Source organism: Odocoileus virginianus, chromosome 6 (genome assembly GCF_023699985.2).
Source record: "Odocoileus virginianus isolate 20LAN1187 ecotype Illinois chromosome 6, Ovbor_1.2, whole genome shotgun sequence".
Classification (NCBI taxonomy): domain Eukaryota; kingdom Metazoa; phylum Chordata; class Mammalia; order Artiodactyla; family Cervidae; genus Odocoileus; species Odocoileus virginianus.
The window spans coordinates 74,760,565-74,772,789 of NC_069679.1; positions in this window are offsets into that span (position 1 = coordinate 74,760,565).

Genomic DNA, 12,225 nt, shown 5'->3' on the forward strand with positions numbered 1-12,225 from the left:
CCAGAAAGGGAAATGAAGTGACTGAGGCCAGAGAGGGCAAGTGACTGTCTCAAGAACACACAGCCTCGGAGCTGGGGCAGAAGCCCTATCAGTCACTGGGCTCTTTCTACTCAGCATAATAAGAACCTCAGAAGACCCTTGTTGCTGTTTATTTCTTTAAAACCTTTAAACTACAAAATGTTCCACCTTTGCAAAGGGGAGCTGTGTGTGTGTGTGTGTGTGTGTGTGTGTACTATGAGGACAAAAAACAAAGCAATTTTGGCATTTAGGCCAAACAGCTGAAGTGTCAGTTGCTCAGCTGTGTCCAACTCTTTGCGGCTCCATGGACTATAGTCCAACAGGCTCCTCTGCTCATAGGATTCTCCAAGCAAGAATACTGGAGTGGATACTCATGCCTTTCTCCAGGGGATCTTCACAACCCAGGGTCTCCTGCATTGCAGGCAGGATCTTTACCACATGAGCCATCAGGGAAGGTAACATCTCCTCTCAGTTCCACCACGGCACATAGAGGGTGAAGGGGTGGGCTGTGTTTTCTAAAGGAGCCTCTGAGGCCTGTGACTGCCTTTCTCTTGATATTTGGGCTCCCATTCCACCCACTTTGCACTTTCTACATTCAAGGCCACCGCCCTGTAGCTCTGCCCAGGAACGACAAGGCCCTAGCAATTCTGGTTCTATGTGATGTCTCTTCTGCGCGTCCCCGATTACTGAGTTGTGCCCAGTTTTCAGATCTCTGAAGAGCCTAGCATCTCACTGAGCAAGCTGAGTGTTCACCTGCCACCTCATTCTCTTAGACCTGGTATCTGGCCTTGGGACACGGGTCCCCATACCTGGGTGGTCCAGAGAAGTGATTTTGCAGAGGCCTGCTGTTTTAATCTGTCTGCTCAGGATGCCGTAACAAAATGCCGTAGACTGGGTGGCTTAGGAACAACCGAAATGTATTTCTTGCAAGTCCAAGGTCAAAGTGCTGGTAATTCAGTGTCTGGTGAGGGGCCACTTACTGGTTCACAGAGAGCTGTCTTTTCACTGAGTCCTCACATGATGTGAGGGGAGGGAGCTCTCTATGGTCTCCTTTGTAAGGGCACTGATCCAATTTATGAGGGCTCCACTCTTATGGCCCAGTCACCTTCCATAGCCCCCCAGTACCATCACATTGGGGTTTAGGTCTCCACATGTGAATTTTGGGGGGAGGACATACACGCTGTGTCTATGACACCTGCTGTCTTCTTTCTGAATGTCAGTAATTTCTGCCCCTCCTCCCAGCTGGGACTCACTAGGAGAAAGAGTTTCTCTTCTGCCCCCTTTAAAGACCTGTCTGGCCAAGAAAAGGAAGAAGTAGCTGTTTGGAGTCATCACATTTCTTCAGAGATGGTCCTTGATCTTCTGGAGGAGGCAGGCTGGGCAGAGTGACTGAAACCCCCAAAGTGGGTGTCAGGATGGATGAGCATTCAAGACCAACCCTTCGATGTACCATAGCAGCTGTGTGGCCTAGGAGCCTCACCGCCTGTGCTCCCATAGACCTTCCCACCTGTAAAACAGGACTAGAAATCCAGAGTTATTGGGAGGATTAAATAAGTTTGTATGTGCAAAGCACTCTGTGCATAATAAGTGAACAAGAAAGTTCAGTTCAGTTCAGTTGCTCAGTCATGTCCGATTCTTTGCAACCCCATGGACTGTAGCACACCAGGCTTCCCTGTCCATCACCAACTCCCGGAGCTCGCTCAAACTCATGTCCGTTGAGTCGGTGATGCCATCGACCATCTCATCCTCTGTCGTCCCCTTCTCCTTCTGCCCTCAATCTTTCCCAGAATCAGGGTCAATTCCCAGTGAGTCAGTTCTTCACACCAGGGGGCCGAAGTATTAGAGTTTCAGCTTCAGCATCAGTCCTTCCAATGAAAACCCAGGACTGATCTCCTTTAGGATGGACTGGTTGGATCTCCTTGCAGTCCAAGGGACTCTCAAGAGTCTTCTCCAACACCACAGTTCAAAAGCATCAATTCTTCGGTGCTCAGCTTTCTTTATAGTTCAACTCTCACATCCATACATGACCACTGGATAAACCATAGCCTTGACTAGACGGACCTTTGTTGGCAAAGTAATGTCTTTGCTTTTTAATATGCTGTCTCGGTTGGTCACAACCAAGAAACAAGAAATGAAAAACAGGAAAAGAAATTTTTTAAAAAAACATTTATTTATTTTGACTGTGCTGGGTCATTGTTGCTATGCGCAGGTTTTCTCTAGTTGTGGCGAGTGGGGGCTACTGTCTAGTGGTGGGTGGTGCTTGGGCTTCTCGATGCCACTACAGCTTCCCCGCAGAGCACAGACTCTAAGGGGCGCGCAGACTTCCGTAGTTGCGGCACACAGGCTTGGTTGCCCCGCAGCATGTGGGGTCTTCCTGGACCAAGGTCTATTCTTAAGCCCTGGACCACCAGGGAAGCCCGAGAAAGGAAATTTAGTATAATTACTGCATTAAATAATACAGCAACATTCATTGTTTTTTTTTTTTAATCTCTAAAGGGCTTCCATGTCTGTTTTCTTACAGAGTCTTCACATCCAGCCAGGAAAGTAGGGCGGTTTTTCTTGGATCTAGTTTACCAGTGTGGCACCTGAGATGCAGGGAGTGTAGTGGCTTGTCCAAGGCCACTCAACAAAGCAGTGGGGACGCTGAGGCCTGACCCTGTGGTCCCAGGGGCGTCCCAGTCTGGCACACGTGCCACCCCAGGGGCCTTTCCTGCAGGAATGACAGCAGCCCCTGCCCCTCCAGTGCTCCATCACAAAGGACAAAGATGTTTCCTCTCGTCCGCTTCCAGGAGCAGCTGTCCTCCCCACCCCACTCTGACTTCCCAGGGAAAGTGAAAGGATTAGTCATTCAGTCCGACTGTTTGCAACCCCATGGACTGTAGCTGCCAGGATCCTCTGTCCATGGAATTCTCCAGGCAAGAGAACTGGAGTGGGTTGCCATTTCCTTCTCCAGGGGATCTTCCCAACCTGGGGATCGAACCTGAGTCTCCTACACTGCAGGCAGAGTCTTTACTGCCTGAGCTACCAGGAAACTGAACTTCCTAGGGAGAAGGGCCTTAATCCTGTTTGGTACTGGCAAGGGGTGGCTCGCCTCTCAAGCCAGTAGAAGGGCTGGTGTCATTGCCAGCAGCATCTTGGTGGGATGAAGGTTGCATTAGTGAGCAGTCATTGAAATGCAAAATAACATTTTGATCGAGCCAGCAGGCTGTTTATTTATCAGATCAATAGTCAAAATGCCCCATCTGAGGAGTCCTCCTGATAAGAGACAGCATTTCCAAGGGCAAGCCTGGTGAATCCAGCCCCTCCTCACTCCCAAAGGCTCAGATTAAGGGAGGGCCAAGGAGCCTGGGAGTGAGTCATTTCTGCTTCCCCCTTTCTTCTTACATCCAGTTTTTAGAAGAGACTGCTGAGAGTCAAACTATCAGACCATCCCTGCCATGGCTGGAAGGACCTGCACCCAAGTTCTGGAGAATCATAGCAACAGCGCACATTTATTGATGTTGCGGGAAGGGGGGCTGCTTCCGAGGCCTGAGAGCGGGTCTTGTCTGACACTCAGAAGTGAATTGTTAAAGGAGATACATGTGCTGACGAAGCAAGAGACCTCATTGGGAAGGCACTCTGAGAGCAGGAGGGTGAGGGGACCCTGGAAGACTGCTCTGCCACGTGGCTTGCAGTATCAGGTTTTATGGTGATGGGATCAGTTTCCAGGTTATCTCTGGCCAATCATTCTGATTCAGGGTCCTTCCTCGTGCACACATCACTCAACCAAAATGGATTCCAGCAACAAAGATTCTGGGAGGGTATATGGACTGGCATTTCCTATCTACTTTTGACCTTTCCCAAATTCTTCTGGCTGGTGGTGGCTTGTTAGTTCTGTGTTCCTTACCAGGATCTCCTGTCGTAAAATAACTCATGCAAATGGTTACTATGGTGCCTGGCCAGGGCAGGCAGTTTCCTTCAATGTTTCCCCGACACTGTTCAGTCGCTTAGTCGTGTCCGACTCTTTGCGACCCCATGAACCACAACACGTCAGGCCTCCCTGTCCATCACCAATTCCCGGAGTCCACCCAAACCCATGTCCATTGAGTCAGTGATGCCATCCAACCATCTCATCCTCTGTCATCCCCTTCTCCTCCTGCCCTCAATCTTTCCCAGCGTCAGGGTCTTTCCAGTGAGTCAGCTGTTCGCATCAGGTGGCGAAAGTATTGGAGCTTCAGCTTCATTGACACTCTGTTGGTGTTTCCCATTTATTGTGTCATTTAATCCTCAGAACAGTTCTCAGAGGTAAGTATTAATCTCTTTATAGTGCCCATTTTGCAGATGAAGAAACTGAGGCATGAAGAGGCAGCACAGACAGTGAGTGACAAAGCCGGGATTCACACCGGGTGATCTGGGCCCAGAACCCTTGTGCCTGGGCCTGCTTCCGTCCCTTCTAGAGGGCAGGGAGCAGTCGTGGCTTCTTTTCACTATTACAGAGTCAAGTTCCTGGCTCTGAAGGTGAGGCAGGCTTTTTCTAACCCTACATCCCACAGGTGTTTATTGATTACATTGCTTCCTATATTAAAATATCTTCTTTAATGTTTCAAAACTAGATTTCTTGATCAGTGGATCTGAGAGGCTAGCTTCTCGAAGTTGCTTCCAAACACATTACATGGTTTGGGGCACTTAGGTAAATAAATAAAAGTAAGAAAAATGTATGCATCATTCACAAAGTCTTTCCACCAGGACTAGTGGAATTTGGTGGGAACTGAGGGCAAGTGTTAGTCCTTTCCGGGGACTGTTGGCTGGATCTCTGCTCCTGAGGTCCTGGCTGGCTCTCTTGCCCTAACTCTGGCCTTGTCTTGTGGCTCAGGCCTGCTTCTCTCGCAGCCAGAGGGGCAGACCTTGGGTAAGCCTCACATCCCACCCAACTCTCACCGTCTCCTTCACTTAACAAACATTTTCTGAACATCTGTTGTACTGGGAAGCATCCTTGACTGTGGAGAATAGCAGAGAAAGCAGACACAGTCCCTGCCTTCATGTCCGGGGTGGGGTGTGGTGGGAGGGCACAGGAGGCCAGTGTGGCTGGCCTGAAGTGACCCCAGGGAGGAGTGGGCAGCTGCGGAAAGCACCCCTGCCTTCCTGAGAGTGTGATGAGGATGCCCTGGCTGTGTTGAGCCAAAGAATGTTGGGACTTACTCCCCTTCGCCTTGTAACTCTCTCCGGCACTTTCTGGCCGTGTGTTCCCTGCCAAGATATTTAGCCCCTCTGGGCCTCTGTTTCCTCATCTGCAAAATGGGAGAATAACAGGTTGTTGACAGGAACCTCGTGCATGTAGTTCCGTGACCAGCACAGAATGAGCCCTCCTGTGGTCACCATGATAGAGCTCAAGAGCGGGTTCCCAGTTGGCTGCAATGCCAGGCTCTCAGCTGTCCACTGAGTTACAACATCTCTGTGTCATCTGCCCATGCTGCCCGTTGGCACGAAGGCTGGAAAACTGAGTCAGGGAGAGAAGTGGATCCTGGGAGCCCCAACCTTCCTGTGTCATCCCTGCGGTGGATAAGGCCACATGCAAAGGGCCAGTGCTGTGAGCAGGCGGCAGATGGGAAGTGTGGTCTCTCTCGCTGGGTCTGCACACTGCCCTGCAGGAATGCACATAGGAAGCGGGCAGTGAGGCCCAGGAACAGCACATGCAAAAGAGCCTCAGGGGTGTGATCGCACTAGCAACAGTAGAAGTCAGCAGTGTGAGCCAAGTGCCTTAAATGCCGATTCCATCTAGGGCTGCATCAACAGAAGTATAGTATGGAGGATGAACGAGGTGTCGGAACTGCTATGCACTGGTCAGAACTCACCTGAAGGCTGTGCTTTTTTTTTCTTTTTATTTTTTTTATGGGGACCAAATTTAAAATCTTTATTAAATTTGTTACAAAATTGCTTCTGTTTTGATTTTTTGTTTGTTTTTTTTTTTGGCTACAGGGCATGTGTTCTTAGCTCCCCAACCAGGGATCAAACCCGCAGCACCCTGCATTGGAAGACAAAGTCTTTTCTAAAAAATTAATTAGTTTTTGGCAGTGCGGAGTCTTGATTGCCGTGTGAGGGCTTTCTCTAGTTGCTGAGAGCAGGGGCTCTTCATTGCGGTGCACGGGCGCAGTAGCTGTGGTGCACGGGTTTAGTTGCCCTGTGGCATGTGGAATCTTCCCCGACTAGGGATCAAACCCATGTCCGCTGCACTGGCAGACCCTTATCCACTTGACTGCCACAGAAGTCCCTGGGCTCTGTTCTGATGTTCCTTTTTATGAGGAGTAAACAGAGCAGATGGGTGATTCTCATAGGAGGGCAAAATGTGAGCAGGAGTGATTCTAGGTCCAGGAGATGCATTCCAGTGAGGACAGGACTCAGCAAGCTGCCTTTAGCCATCTGCAGGCCTATCGGGTGGAAGGGGGTTAGGCTTGTTCTGTAGGTCTTAAGGGAGGGAGTTGTTCAAACTATAACTGAAAGTTATAGAGAGAAGCTGAAAGCTCCAGAGAGAAGAAATATTTTGGCTCTTGACAAAGAACTTGCAAAAAAAATCTAAGTTGTCTAAAGATGGAAGCAGCTGCCACCTGAACTAGTGACCTCCTTATCACTGGCGGCTTCAGCCAAGGCAGGTGGCCGCGGGACAGACCAGGGGCGCTTTGATTTCCTGCCTGGTCCAAGCGCTGCCTGCTGGGCGAGGGCCCTGTCCGCGGGCCTCCAGGGGTCTTTCTGCTGTTCCTCCAACTCAGAGCTCTCCCACCATGCCTCTCGCCCTGTCTTTGCTCCGGCTTTGCTTAAAATGTCACCTCCTCAGAGAAGCCTTTTCTGGCCACCGTGTCTGGATACTGTTCTATTCTGCCATCTGTGCCTGGCCCTTCTCTTTCTTCATAGTTCAGTTCAGTCACTCAGTCGTGTCCAACTCTTTGCGACCCCAGGGACTGCAGCACGCCAGGCCTCCCTGTCCATCACCAACTCCCAGAGCTTGCTCAAACTCATGTCCATCGAGTTGGTGATGCCGTCCAACCATCTCATCCTCTGTCGTCACCTTCTCCTCCTGCCTTCTTCATAGTGCTCGTGATTATGCTGTTTTACTGGTTGTGTTTGTTAGAGTGGGTAACACTGGTTATTGTCACATAGTCAATACAACCCCTGTTTCAGCGGCTTAGCGTGACAGGTGATACCGTGCCCACCTAACATTTTGGGGAAGCTGCTTGGCAAATAGCCTTTCGTGAAGTTTTTCATGGGTCCATGCTCCTTCCAACTTGTGGCTCTGCTGTGCCCCAGGGCGTTGGAGTCCCGTCCTGGAGCCTCTGCCTGGATCCTGTGTGGCCTGCAGAGGGGAAAGGACAGAGAGAGAGAGGAGTTGGGGCAGGGAGTGGCCAGGGGAGATTTTTATGGGCCAGATGGGGGAGTAGCTTACATCTCTTTGCCCACGTGCCCTTAGCCAGAACCCAGTCTATGGACACAGCTGACTGCAAGGGAGCATGGGAAGTGTGGTCCTCCTATGTCTAGGCAGAATGTGAAGCTGCTTTTGGTGAACTCGTGGCCATCTCAGCTATACTTACTATCATATTTCATTGAATCTATGACATCATAGACACCATTATTTTTATAACCACTAATTAAATGAAACTATGGCATGCCATCGATTCAAGATGCATTCTGATTGCGAAGATGTTAAAATGTGAAAAAAAAAAAAGGGGGGGAAACTAGACCCCCCAAAAAAAAAAGTGAATAAAAGGGTATAGCTTAAAGTCAATGAAATACAGTGTTGCCACTCCTTGAGTACAGAAACCTGTTCACCTTGGACACCAATCCCTCCTTGGGGCTAGAATGGTGTCTGGCACACCATGGATACTCAAGGAATAGTTGAAATGAATGAAGGAGGGAGGGGGCGAGTGGATGAATGGATGAGATGGCTGGGGGGTGATTAGCTGTCACAACCCCCCATTTGAGCTGCCACAGCAAGGAATCATGCCGCATCGCCCCCCTGAGCATAGGCACTGCCATGCTGTCTGGTAGCTGCCAACTGAGGCTCCTGGCGCTCTGGTCCTGGCAGGCACCCTTCTCTACTGCCAGCTTCCATATTCATCTTTCTTGCTGCACCACGGTGTGAAGTATGACCTTGCTCACACTTGGAACTGTCTATCTTACGGCCTTTGTCCCTGGAGAGGCAGCCATGACACCAGCATCTCAAGGGAGAGACACTGCCCAGCGTGGGTCAGGTGCATGGCTCTGGGTCACTCTGCTGGGCCAGCCAGTAGAGAGCCTTACAAATGTGGCAATGCCTATGGCATCTTGGTGTGCACGTGGGAATGAGAGAGAGAGAATGCTGGAGCTAGTTGGCAGCTCCCAAAAGAGAGGCTGGTTAGTTCCAATAGTTGGTTCTAGTAGCGCCTGAGTAAGGAACCTCTTTGTCTGAAAAGGGACTTTCTCAGTGCAAGCTGCAACATGCAGAGAAGCACACAAATGCATGATTAAATGGTGGATGGATGGATGCACGATGGATGAATGATGGGAAGGGGAGAGGGAGCAAGACAGGCTTGCTTGCTGTGGGACAGAATTTTATTAGAGACTGAATGGAAACTGTCTCCTCATTACCAAAAAGAGTGCTAGTAACAACTGCCAGCGGTACTTACTGAGCACTTTTCCTATGTATAGTTCTAAGCTCTTTTCTGTATTAACTCACGAATCCTCAAGACTACCCTATGAGATACATATGATAATTATCACCATCCCCATTTTACAGATGAATAAACTGAGGCTCAGAGAGATTAAATTACGTGTGAGAGACAGAATTGGAATTCAAACTCAGGAAAGCCAGCTCCAACCACTAAGCTCTATGACCCAACACCATGGCACCTCTAGGATTAAATATCATCTGAAAACTGCCTAATCTGTTCAATGACAGTGGGTGGGATATTTATGCCATATCACTGCATATTATGGGGTGAAAATGAAAACAGACTCAAGAAGAGTTTAGATTCCTGGATGTCAGATCTCCAATAGTAATGGAAAGGAAGATCGCTCGAGGTGTGTTTGGGGGCATCTTTTGAAATTATGAGCTGTCCTTCCTCCAGATACATCTGTGGTGTCAGAGGCCAGAGTTTAGCCAAATGGGCTAAAGAGAGAGCCATCAGGTACTTTGGGGTCCTGCATGAGGGCACTCCCCTAAGAGGACCGGGGTGAGGGCTGAAGTTTTGAATTGGTCTGCCCAGAGGGGGCCCCTCTGTCTAACCTGCACAGAGCCACAAGAAGAGCCAGCGACTGTCCACTGTGAGCCGGAGCTCTGCCAGGGGACCCGGCCCTCCCAGTGTCTCGGGGCAGCCCCTCAGTGCCCAGCAATCTCCTCCTGCTTTGGCGAAGCCTCTCTCTTCTCATGATGATGGATGCAGCCTGGGACATCATGGATAAAAACCTCGATTGAAAGGCACTAATTACCCATCATTATTTTCCATGCCGTAATTTGTGTGAACGAGATTTCAATCAGTTGTCTGGGATCAGCCTGGTTTTGACTAATCTTTCTAACGACAAGATGCTTAATTACAGATTTTTGCCTGAGCTGCAGCATACAGGGGGAGGCAGGCTCTTACTGAAGCCAGTTTGCAATCGGGTCATTTTGTAGTCTTAAGTCCCAGTCTTAAGGGAAGAGAGAGAAAGAGAGCATGAGGAAAGCATTCCTAAGGAGACCAGACAAAAATCAATCCAGCACAGGATCAGTGCTGTGGTAGCAAAGTGGTGATGGAGGGTAACAGGTGGGCGGAGTCAGCCTGTTCCCCCGCCCAGGTCACCTCCCAACTGTGTCTCCAGGCAGCCCCCAGCCAGCCTGGCTCTCTAGTAGAGTGTCTTTGAGTGAGTCACAACTTCTGGGGGCTTCAGCTCCTCCTCTGAGAGTCACCAGGTCAGCCAGGAGAATCTCTGAGCATTTATGATGAGCTGATTCCCGCTGTGCTGGTGTCTGTCTAGGAAAATGGGTCCAGCGTTGAAAGATATGCCTTGCAAGATTTCATGAGTGATAAAAACACTATGTATTGAAATGGGTGTTTCAGACTACTGCAGGAGGAAGTCAGTTTGAGTTAAAGAAATATATAAGTGTAAGGGGAAAAAAAAAAATATATATATATATATATATATATATATATATATATATGAAGAATGGACTCAGATGCATGAAATTGGATTAATTACAAGCCTTGGTTCGTAATACTTCCTTCCTCCCCACCCCAACCCCTCCCTCCCTTCCTTCTTCCCTCCCTTCTTCCCTCTCTCCCATGTGATAAGTCCTCATGAATCCGTGTCCCAACAGGAATGCTGGGGACCTTGTCAGTTACTCACATTTAGCCACGTGGTCTTCCTCATCTTTTTCCCTCCAGTAAAGGCTCATTCTGCTTTCTCTAACATTATTTGTAAAGTAAGTTTTGCTCTGTTACTTTCAAGTGCCTGGGGGGTTGATTCGTAACAAATAAAGCCTTACTGGAGGGTCTGAGGGTCTGCTTTAATGAACAGCTCAGTGGCTCCTGGTTAGCAAATTAATTATGGGAATGTACATAACAGTCTCTCAAGTGTTCAGAAGCTATTTTTCTTCTGTAGAGTGGATTCCCGTTTCAGGCTTATTTATCCTCTTAATTTCCCTAACCCACTACTTTTCTCTCCTGGTTAATGGCAAGTTCCTTGTGGAACTATCCTCAGCTCCAGAAATGGGGACTTGGTTGAGGGAAGAGCTTTGCTGGATCTAACCCCAGGCTGCTGCCAGCTGCTGGATTTTCTGGAGGGGTTTCATGGGCGAATCACAAGAGAGACACTGTCCACGGAGAGCTCGCTGGGCCCCAGCATGTTCTAAACGTCTCTCCTACATTATTGTTGCTGTTCACCACTCAGTCGTGTCTGGTTCTTTGTGACCCCATGGACCGCAGCACGCCCGGCCTCCCTGTCCTCCACTATCTCCCAGAGTTTGCTCAAACTCATGTCCACTGAGTTGGTGATGCCATCTAACCATCTCATCTTCTGTCACCCGCCTTCTCCTCCTGCCCTCAATCTAGCCCCTGCTCACCCAGAACAGCCCTGTGAAGGAGGTGCTGTGAGGGAGGCATTTTACAGATGAGGAACCTTGAGGCCCAGAGAGGTTGACCTGTTTACTCAAAGTCAACAGCTACTATGACTGGCTCATCTGACATCAGAGCAATGGCTTGTAACCATTAAGTGACTTGGGGGCTTGTTTCTGCTCTTACAGGGCAGCCCGGCACAGAGCCAAAAGCTGATTCTGAGGGCAGCCCCTCTGCGTGTGACCCCAGTTCTGGTGTGTGGTGGCTAGACTCTACTCCACAGAGGACAGAGAGCCAGGCCCTAGGTTAATCAAGCTGGCCCATCCCTCTTCCCTCCAAGAAACTTTGTTCCTCCAGAAGTTTCTTTTCTTTTGCCTGCCCACCAGCAAGTGGCCTTAAGTGGGGTAGACCCCTGGGATTCCACCTTAAAAAATCGATCGCTTTCTTGTTGAAACCCTGGAGTTTCTTTTCCTCTAGGGTTAGGGTTAGGTTCATGACAAAAGAGCTGAATGGTTTGGGTTTCCTTCAAAACTTCCAAGATGCTGTTGGTCTCTGTGCTAGGAAAACCTCCAACCCACTTCACTGTCCAGCAAAGTGATTGTCTGGCGGAGGCAGAGAGTAAGCTCAGGCATCCCAGGAGGTCAGGCCCCTCTGGGGTAAGGGCCCCACACTGGACGCGAAGAGAGGTGGGCCTGGGTCAGCTCTGGGGGGCCATGTTAATCAGACAGTGGTGACATTGAGGCCAGGGCAACTCTAGCTGTGCTCCTGATACGAGCTGAGCTGAATTAGACGGAAGAGAATGCCTCCGGGGACTTAGACCACTGACTATTGCTCTTTCAAAGGCAGCTCAGATGGGGCAGTGGGCCCCTCCCGCAAAGTCAATAGTCATCGACCAGTTGGGAACTGGGCCCCAGCCAACCGCAGATGGTGGACTCCATGTGACCCTCTCCTCCCCAGGGCGCAAGTGTCAACAACACCTCCACCTCATCCCGACACTATGCTCTTCCTGCATCCCATCCTGGCCACTGGCCCCGTGGCCACATCCTCCTGAGCCTTGGCATCCCAGCTCCAACCTCTGAGATCTTCCCTCACCCAGCCTGCCATCTTTCCAGCTGTCTGGGTTCTTCCTCTTGCTGTACTTCAGCCTCCACCCTCTGGGAACCACCCCATC